This window comes from Anthonomus grandis, chromosome 15 (genome assembly GCF_022605725.1).
Source record: "Anthonomus grandis grandis chromosome 15, icAntGran1.3, whole genome shotgun sequence".
Classification (NCBI taxonomy): Eukaryota; Metazoa; Arthropoda; class Insecta; order Coleoptera; family Curculionidae; genus Anthonomus; species Anthonomus grandis.
Window position 1 is genome coordinate 13,831,084 of NC_065560.1, and position 11,139 is coordinate 13,842,222.

At 32.4% G+C, this 11,139-nt stretch overlaps 1 long non-coding RNA gene across 1 annotated transcript in view; it reads left to right on the forward strand.

Moving 5' to 3' along the window:
• The window catches only part of LOC126745255 (uncharacterized), a 39,536-nt gene extending 34,883 nt beyond the window's left edge, over positions 1–4,653 (forward strand). The window contains exons 2-4 of the long non-coding RNA XR_007663482.1: positions 4,071–4,170; positions 4,234–4,329; positions 4,387–4,653. This is a non-coding gene — a long non-coding RNA (uncharacterized LOC126745255). The remainder of the gene's footprint in view (positions 1–4,070; positions 4,171–4,233; positions 4,330–4,386) is intronic.
• Positions 4,654–11,139: the final 6,486 nt, after the last annotated feature.

The following is an 11,139-nucleotide window of genomic DNA, read 5'->3' on the forward strand; positions in this document are numbered from 1 at the left end:
TTATAACTTTCATAGATAGTTGCCAATAGAATAATTGTCATATTTAATATATAGAGTACCCCAAGCTACTATGATTTAAATTATTCTGTTAATAATTTTTTTATTGATTTTTATTTCAGATAATTAATTATGACCAGTGGCGAAGCGTACGAGTAGACAAGGTAGACACTGTCTACCCAAAATTATCCAGTTATTTGTCATTAATTTATCACGTAATTATTTCATGTAATTGTTGAATTAAAATTAAAAAAAAATATGAACACAGAACGTAGTCGCTATCTTTACTAATATTATATAGTATCTAATCATGATTAATCCGAAGGCGCGCACCGCCTGCCGCACCGATTAAGATAAAAATACAAGGCTGACACCCAATTAATGTATACGAGCCCCAGGAAGACACATTGATATTTGTCTTCCGAAATTTGCAGCATATCGAACCAAATACGCATCAAGCAGGCTACAGAGGTCCGGCCGCATTCAGCCTATTACGTATGCAAAATTTACTCGCGGGGAAGACATTCGAGCTTTTGTCTATCGAAGTCGACCAGCTATTTTATTATGCTGTTGAGGGTTATTGTTTATGGACACGCTTGATCTGGTCGGCCGCAATACATCTTCAGTTTTGTTTCCATTTGGTGGGGGCGCGTGCTATAGTAATTTAATAATTAGTATTTTTATTTTTGGGTGTATAGAAAAGGTTTTTTTAGTGGTTATTTATGAACGACTGTTCGATATTGGCAATTTTATTTTAGTTGTGTTTTTTTGTAAGTAGTATTTATTTTTATCTATATATCTTTTTATGCTAGTAGTAATTATTTATTTGTTTTTTATGTCACTACATAATTTTTCTCTTTGAGTTAATATTTCATGCGCTTTCATTCTGTATTTCATTAATGTGAATAATATTGAATACACATTTTTTTTCTAATTAACGATTTTTATTGTTTGTCTACCCGAAAAAAAAGTTCACGCTTCGCCACTGATTATGACTGATTGCCTGACCTTCTACTGTTGTAATAAAAAGTCTTACCAATAAAAGCGTCTGCTTTTAGTTTTTTAAAACTATAATTTATTCTTTATATATACAGGGTGCTCATTTGAAAACTTCCCACCATGGATTTATCGAAAACCACTGTTTAAAAAAAACGCCGAAATACGTCAAAAGGTTTGTCAAGGGAGACAACTTTCTAATCTAAAATTACTTCACCCCCTTTCACCCTCTGCCCCCCAGGGTCATCCCCTTAAAAATTTTAAATGGCAAGGGGTATCGAGTAATCGAGTATCGAGTAATTATAGCTTGTTTAAAAGGTCTTTCGAAGTCTTTTATTTGACGTTTGATTTTTTTAAATCGGTCGATTCGTTTTCATGATAAAAACATGAAAATATCAGTTTTTATTTCAATAAGTGTTCAAAATGTTGCCCGTTAGGGTTTGTCAAATCTACAATTCGTTTATAATTTAAAACGGAAACTACCAACATAAACAGCAATTCCGAAGATTAGACCTGGAAAAAATTAAATAACAACCTGATTTTTTTCCGCAGTCTTTTCATCAACACAGATATCCTGGGCGAACTGTATTTATTGGTATACCTGCTTAGTTATTTATAGTTGCTAAGGAAAATAAAGAATTTATTTTGCCGTCAGTTACATTTGTGACAATCTTGGAATAGTGAAAATGTATTTGTTGAATTGAAGATTTTACTTCCAAAATGGTTTACACATTAGCCGAAAGAGTGGAAATTATTCTAACTTATGGTGCTCAAAATCAATGTGCTCGGCAAACTGCCGTCACGTTTAACACCAGACATCCGGAAAAGATAACTTCGCATAGGTATATTTTGGACCTTGTTACTAAGTTTACTGAAACTGGATCTGTTGCAAATAAAAAATGTAATCATCGGCGAATTTTGGATGAAGCCGCTCAAGTTTTGAGTCATTTTGGAATAGATCCTAATACTTCATTACGCAAAATTGTTGCTGCCACTGGTATTTCATTAGGCTCTGTTCACACAGTTACCAAACTTCATAAATTTCATCCATTCAAAATGAAAATATTGCAAGAGTTAACCGAAGACGTTTTCGATAGGCGAGTTGATTTTTATGAAAAAATGACTGAAGCGGTTAATGATAATGCTATTCATGTAAAGAATATCTGCTTTAGCGATGAATGGGCATTTTATCTAAATGGATTTGTTAATAAGCATAACCGTAGATATTGGAGCAATGGAAATCCTCATGCATTTGTAGAAGGGCATACCCAGTACCCTCAAATAATTAATGTTTGGGCAGGCATTTTAGGAAATAAAGTGATTGGGCCACTATTTATTAATGGAAATTTAAATCGAGACATTTATTTGGATATGTTGGAAAATACCATCAATCCGCTTATCACTAAATCCATTGAAAACCAAATCGATGATGATGGAAACCCTATACTTGATGAGGCTGAAATATATTTCCAGCAAGACGGCGCTTCTCCTCACTATGTTCTTCCTGTTCGGCAATGGCTAGACGACGAGTTTCCAGATAAATGGAAAGGGCGAAGGTGGCCTATAGAATGGCCTGTTAGATCTCCTGATATAACGCCGTTTGACTTTTTTCTATGGGGTCATTTGAAATCTATTGTGTTTACTCCCCAACCTGAAAGTTTGGATGAACTTCGTCAACGCATTGACAGCTGCCATGATATCCCACAATATGTTTTTGAAAATGTCCGTCAGGAATCTGAACATCGGCTATATCATTGTTTGGCCAAAAACGGGCAACATTTTGAACACTTATTAAAATAAAAACTGACATTTTCATGTTTTTGTTTTCTATCTGAACAAATTAAGATAAACAAAGATTTTTCTAATTTTCTTGAAAACGAATTGACCGATTTAAAAAACTCGAACGTCAAAATAAAAGTTATCGAAAGATCTTTTAAACAAGCTATTACTCGATACTCCTTGCCCTTTAAAATTTTTAAGGGGATGACCCTGGGGGGCAAAGGTTGAAATGGGGTGAAGTAATTTTGAGTTAGAAAGTCCCCCTTGACAAACCTTTTGAGGTATTTCGGCGTTTTATTTTTAACAGTGGTTTTCGATAAATCCGTGGTGGGAAGTTTTTAAATGAACACCCTGTATAGGTTACAATCAAAGGACCTATAATTGAGTCTACCAAAATGGCGGTCCATACATTAATCTTTTCATTTCAATTGCATTATTTAAATGTCTATTGCCTGTTAAGAACCTTACCACAACAAACCTATTAAGATATCCATGAAGGAAAAAAATAGATTTGTCAGTGAATAGAATATCTCTATGAATCTCTATAAATAATCCATGATGTTTGAACTATCATACTGACAGTTACCTTCAGCGAAATTACAAATAGCAATTTCGCGAACTTCTCTTTCTTCTTCTGATTGTCGAACAGGTTGTTTGTTCTATGTCTACATGGGCACATTTACAAAAATCTTTTTAAAATTTCCTCTGGTCGGCGCTTCCATTTAAATACTTATATTGCAACATTAAAGTTTGCAATCTTAGCACTTCTTTAATTTAATCTTTTTTTTTTTAAGTATAATGTGTGTTTTAAGTAGTATGTTTTGAGTAGTAGTGCCAAATAAAAATCTAAAATTGTTTTTTATTTATCATAAAATTTTATATGAGAAAACTGTAAAGTGCGTCATGTTTTTGTGGAAGAAGCAACTTGACCTAACGCACATTTCTTCCATATTTTTAGACTATTACCTATACGCCCTACTCATAGTAGTGGGCCATCTTCCTTGGATATGCTTTCATTTTATTACCGCAATGTGGTATGCACATTACACTCTTTTAAGCTTAGGATTGCAAATTTACATGTTAGAAGACACACTAAGAAATACTGAGAGAGGAACCTTAGGTCGAGATAAAATTGACAATAGTTTGTATGACAGACAATATCAGAATTACATCAAAAAGTATTTGATATTTTTTATTAAGAGACACCAGAATATAGTTCAGTAAGTTTGTATAATAAATAACGAGTTTACTTATTATACTTAACGTTACTTATTACGTAACTTATTTTATAATTGCAGGTACGGAAAATGTTTAATGGAACTCAGTGAGTTCTATAATTTTATAATTGTGGCAAGTAGTATCTTGATTTGGTTTTACATGATCCTGATAATATTTTCGGTAAGTACAATTCGGTTAACTTCAGCTATACATATAAAAAAAATATCTGAACCTTGAACCTAGGATTACTATGATTTATGGGTAGCTATTGCGGCAAATCTAGTATTCTGGCCATTTTGTTGGGCAACTTTGTACGGCTGTGAGATGCTAGAGGACGCTGTAAGTTACTGTTAGAAAATTAATTTAAAATAAATTTATTTACATATATGATTTTAGAGTAGAAGCTTATCTAATTCCCTCTATACTAATGTTCCATGGTACGTGTGGAACTTGGAGAATTTAAGAATTTTTTTAATCTTGCACCAATACACTTCTCATAGGATAATTCGAACACCAATGTTTTCATTTATAACTTGTAATGTACAAATTATTAAATCCGTAAGAGTTGAAAATTCAAAATTTTTAATGATTATACAATTTCGTTTTTAGTTTGCTAAGGGGGCTTATACTGCTTTTAACTTTTATCGATCTACTAGTACATACAGTACAGACAAGCTACGTATTGAGGCATAAGTAAAATTTTGAATGTGAATGAATACACAATAAAAATTATATCGCATAATACATATTTTATTACTATATATATTTTAAGTATATAAATATATATATATTTTAAATATATGCTTATAACGTTCCATATTTTTAGACTCTTTGGTATATTTGGAACCATTTTATTACCACAATGTGGTATGCTCTTTACACGTTTTTCGTCTTATATTTGCAAATTTGTATTTTGGAGGATACACAGATAAGACGCACCACCAATGTTCAGTAAATGTATCTATCAAATACAGATGTCAAGTGATCTGTAGATAGCTGTTGGGACAAATTTAGTCAGGTGGTCATTTACAGAAGTGACAGTGAACTGCCTGTGAGATGATAGAGGACGCGGTAAGTTGCTGTTGAGAATGTAATCTAAGTTAAATTTACTTATGGAATTTTAGATTAGAATGTTAGCGAATGCCCCATATACTATTAACCAATATTATAAATGCTCGGTTACAAATAAATGGTATTTGTAACTTGGAGAATTTGCGATTTTTTTGATCTGACACCTACACATTTCTCATATAATAACGGATACCGGTATATCATCACTTGAACACTTCAAAAATATGATAATATATAAATAAAAAATAATTTAAATAAAAAAAACATTTTTTTAAAAATTTTATTCTTTCACATAAAACGGAAGTGGTACAGCAGAAATATTAAAATACTACGTAAAGCAAACAAAAAAACTGGATTGAGGTTTAAACATTATTGAAACCGGAAAAAAATTAAACTCGTAAAATGAGCCCCTAAGTTTATTTTTAAGCTACAAAATGATCAACTAAATCGCTTGAGACTCTGTTGAATCTTTCGCCCCTGGATTTTGTGGTGCAACTGGAGGCAATAAGGACTGCGCATAGGCTACAAGATCTTGGAAAACTGCAGACTGGTGAGACTGATCATGCAAAAATCTGGTCTCAGTCAGTATTAAAGATGCCATCACCAAAGTGTCGTTCAAAGCAGAGTGCCGTATTAGCAACAGCCCTTTTATCTGCCGACTGTCTTACAATTCACAATTCATAAAATGGCAAAGCGAAAACGTTCCACCCCTGTAATCTTTGATATTGCTTTAAAAAAAAAAAAAAACAAAAAACAATCTTGGTCTTCAAACAGCTTTTCGCAGTATGTCTTCCATCTGTTTTTGAAATCATGTTTTTCGACTTCCTTTGCTTCTTTACTTGCGTGTATTTTGACTATGTTTATATTTTGATGATGATGATGAGCATTTATTAGGAGTAGCATTACATTGTCGAACATTGAGATATAATTAGGTACACATCGGTCAATATTGCAACAAAATATTTAACTTGCAACTATTATTTCAACTCTATATTCCAGCTTTCTATTTGATATGCCCGAACAAAATATTGACTGTTTCTTTGTCTATATTTCCGTTACGCAACTCTCTTATCTCGCTTATTTCCATTATGTCGATATTCATTCTCTTTATTTATTGAATGGCGTTATCTATTTTTCCACCTTTTGCTATAGTTTTAAATTTCCAAGTGTATATTTTAATACATTTTAATTATAATATTTTTTTTTCTACGGTCACACATAACTGTATCCTCCGGAGATTCGAACGGGAGACTTACTCCGGAATCATAGTATTTAGTACTGAGTGTTGCCATAGATAATTTGTACTAGGACTATTTCATAGGGTCTTTAATGTATCCGTTGTGATTTGTTTCCTACATCCCTATGCCGTTGATCATTGTTGTGATTCATCCTCCTTTGAGGTAAATTTACTATCCTCAGGACGACCTTCCGTTATTCTTCCTCCTGAAGCCATTGATAAGCGGAGGCTGGATCGCTTATTCCGTCGATCGTTCGGTATTATTTAAGATGCAATTACATAATCATTCATTACTTCTATAAAAAAGGTCGTTAGAGTAAATTAAAACACTCGATGCTCAAATATAGTCACCTGTTTTATTTTAAATGACTTAATACGATCACTTAAAACTATTAGAAATATTCATTTACACTATAGTTATTTACTACTATTTGTGTCGATTTTAAAAGTCGCGCCAATATTCTGACTTGAACAGACTTAGGTCTTGGTGACGAGCGCTTCTTATATACTTGCTAGACTATGGTTCTGAAAAATTTCTAATTTCCACGTGTCTCAAGGATATTTTGAGGTATGCTCGCTTACGTCACCGCGATGATTCCGGAATAACGAATAACAGCTGATATTCGCGGCGTTGCCAATCTTGTTACACTACACACGCAGGGGCAATAGCTACCATTAAAATTTTAAATAGGAAATACGGGTACAGTACAATACAGTATATTACGGAAATTTTCACAAATACACAATCCAATTTATAGACACAACTTAAAAGTTATAGTTAGTACTAACTATAGATATTTTAACAAAAATTAATGTGCTTCCTATTTTTCATATTATCTCAATTAAACAATAAATCCATTAGAATGAAACGAAAAATTTTACTAGACCACAACTTAGGCCTGTGTTCAAAATTTTTCATTTCCTACATTGATACAAAGACAAAAAAGTTTTTGTTTCCTTTGTAAGTACATACATATGTTATTCTACTACTTATAAGGAGCAGCGGAGCGGAGGAGGCACAAGCAGTAACTAGGAGGAAATTAAGAATTCAAACAAAATTGCAAAACAAGTGTATCGACTTTTAGGGGATTATATTTTATGACAAATGGCAACTACGTAAACTGATAATAAAAAATAATTAACAAATGCACTTTAAATTACTTCATCAATCACTTTTTAAAATAATATATTTCTTTGCAAATGAGATTTGTTAAAAAAATATGTATGTATTTCATTATTTCTTTTAGAACGGGTGCTATAATGATGATCAAGCTCTGTGAAAATATGTTTTATTTTTTTGTAGAAATAAAGACTTGTACAAATAATCCTCTGAGGTTTAAAACATTAAATTCAGAATAAAGATTAATTGTAGGATACCGGATATTTTTACATAGAATTATCTTTAAGATTATGTTTTGGCACACTTTTAAAATCTCCAATGCAGTTTCGCGAAGACCACTGCAAATTGGCAAACAGTATCTTAAAACAGACTCTATAACGGAATTATAAACTATTTTTATTGTTTTTTCATTTAGAATGTTTCGAAGCTGCTAAAATTTGTAATATAGTTTTCGAAGTTTTTTCGCCGTTTCGAAAGCATGCTCATTTAATATATAAGCCTAAATATTTAATTTTATTCGTTTTCTGTATACTTGGACAGGTACAAGAAGTATTTAATAAATTACAGGTTGTAGCATGTATTTTAATATCAGATTGTTCGGGTTGACCTGCAGCCGCTAATGAAAATGCTATAAATTTAGTTTTTACAACGTTTAGGCTTATTTTATTGCTACTTATCCATTTTTGTAAAGCGCTAAATACCTTGTTCAGCTTTCAAAAATACATTTTCCCAATTGTTGTCTGTTAATGTCACTGCAGTGTCAAATAAAACTGGTCCCAGGACTGTGACTTGAGGTACTCCAGTGCTAATGACCGTTTCGCTACTTAATGTATCATTACATCGCACTTTTTGGATACGATTTTCCAAATATGATATAATAGATATAATGATATAATAGATATATGATAAAAAGATCTAACACAAGGCCTCTCACCCCAATACGGTCCAGTTTCCTTAATAGCAAGGAGTGAGAAACCGTGTCGAATGCTTTAGTGATGCATTTTTTATATTGCTGCATTTTAGATAGTATATCCCGGAACCAACAAAACACAGTATCCTCAGTGCTTCTGTTTTGCCTGAACCCAAACTGTTTACTATAAATAAGATTTTGTAATTTAAAAAAATTCACGAGGCGGGCTTGAACACATTTTTTTTCATAATTTGGAAAAGTTACTTAGAATAACTGTAAATCAGTTTAAAATTAGGTAGATCAAAGAGACTTACCTCATGTTCATCCAAAAGAAAAGTTTCTGACAATACCAATATATCAATATTTTCTGAGTCAATTGCTTCAATAAGCACATTTAGTTCATCAAAATTTTTCCTTATACTTCGAACATTTATGTGGATCAACATTTATTATTGCCCCCAGCCAACTCTCTCACCTCCTCAGCCGCTTCTAAATACTTCGCATTAAACTGCTTGCACTCCTCGATAGCTCCAAATAAGTTAAGCATTACTAAAAATATTTAATTAAACTAAAAAAAATACAAAAGAAAAATTATTAAAAAGAAGTAAAATTTGAACCTATACTCCTTAATATTGATATGATTATTATAGTATTCTAGTATTAGCTCACATAAAGAAAAAATGAACAAATGAATAAATCATGACAAACAACACCTTTTTGACCACTTCTTAAGTTTAAAAAATATCTAGATCCTTAAGTTCTATTATTCTACGGCTTCTTCCATCGTCCATTGGAATAAAGACGTTTCCATCTCTTATGAAAACCCTCTTTCAATCAACTTTCTCCTGGGCTGTTTTATATAGGCGTGTCTTGGTTAATTCTTCCTTTACGTAAATTCTTGTACCTTTAAGTATACTTCTATTCTTCAGGACACTAATTTTCTTGTTGTAATTAGCAAATTTGACTATTACAGGCCGAGATTTTTCTCCTTTCTCTACAACTCTGTAGCATTTTATGATGTAATCCTTGGTTGTATTAATATTTAACTTTTCGTTAAATATTTTCGCCACTTTTTCCCTAATAACCTCACCTCTTTGTTCTTCCATACCATAAATGCAAACGTTATTTATTTTTTGTTTTGGCGAAAACCCTCGAGCTGCTTTATTTGAGTACGTTGGGTAATAAGGGTATGCTGCATTTCATCCATTGTCTCGTACATTTTTTTCAAAATGCAATTGATAAATTACTCGTCCGATAATAGTTCCTTTATTGTTTCCTTAATTAAAGTTTTCTGGTCTACACTCTTCGGGGGCGCCATAGTGGCTGAATATTAATATACACTGCGTTATTCCTAACCGAATGATATTAAACTCTTGCCATAAGTTGCGTTTTTTAACGGTCAATTTTACGTTTATGCGCGTATGGAAAAACACGCGTCTTTACGGAGGGCGACCACTGAATCGGATCGGCTCGGTCGGTTCGGCACGTTCGGTCCGTTTAATCGGTAACTAGCGCTCATACAATCGGCAGAACGAAAACACGACGACGTTTAAAAGTGGTTCGACTATTCGAGCATATAGAAGTATTGTGATTAAGCTCTCGTTTAAGCGTTTTAGAAAAAAAATGAGCAGTTCCTCAGATTCTGAAGAGGATGTTATGATGATGCTCCTGTCGGAGCATCATCAGGCCTAGACCTACACAGATCACATTACAACTGAGCGAAACACGTGTAGCTTTTAAGCTTTTTTAATAAATTATATGGATTTGATGAGACCGTGACTTTGTGTCCTTACCTTTGTTTCTGTTAGACATGACGTCAATCGAGCTCAACCATATGATAACGTAAGGCTTAAGATATCGTAAGGCAATTAAGTAAGGCGCTTACTCGCTAAAATATGGCTTAGTTGCTAAGTTGCTGAGGTAAAAAGGGAGCTGGGGAAAAAGACTGCGATACGACGAGAAATAAAGCGGACGGCGATGACCTGGACACCTTTATTTTTATCGGTGCAAGCGACACCTGTCAAATGTTGCAAAATTTAAAAACTAAACTGATCGAAAATTCTGCAAAGATTGAAGAAAATGTAAAAAAAGAATTAAACAATACCATCTTAACCAAAGGCTAGTTTGACTAATACAGTAACGTAAGTATTAAATACCAAGAAAATTCAAGAAATCATTTTTTACAGATTTTATATATTTAATGGTGATGCGATACTTTCTTGGCGAAGCTTGTATATATGTAGGTATTACGAAAATAAGACAATCTCAATGCTTTACAAAAAGAAAATTAGGAAAAAAATATGTAGTTTACTTTTTATATATAGGCCTGAGTAATTGGATTAAAATTTAGTCCCTTTAAAGTAAATTCTTTGAAGTTTGTGCTATATCATATGTCAGAAAAGGAAGATTTTAAATTTTTTCGTCAAAAAAGGTGATTTGTTTGAAGTAATTGTTCTTTTATTTTATTGAAATGAACTAACTTTTCTATTTAAAATAAACGGCATCAATATCTATCATTCACGTCCACTATATTTTTTAATTTTGCAGAAATATGGTTTTTCAAATTATATGTCTGTTACTTTTAGCGCTTGAATAATAGAAATTTTAAATAAATAAAGGTTAAGATATTGGTGCAAAACTTCAAGATGTCTTGTTAAAAATATAATTGATAAAAACAAAACGGTAACATTTAATTTAAATGGAGGTTGATTGTGGTTTTGATAATAGTATTGTAAGGAAAATGAGTGCAAGAAAAACAAGGGAAGCAGTAAGAGGTAAAGGTATAGAAAGTGAATAATGAGCTTCTAATTT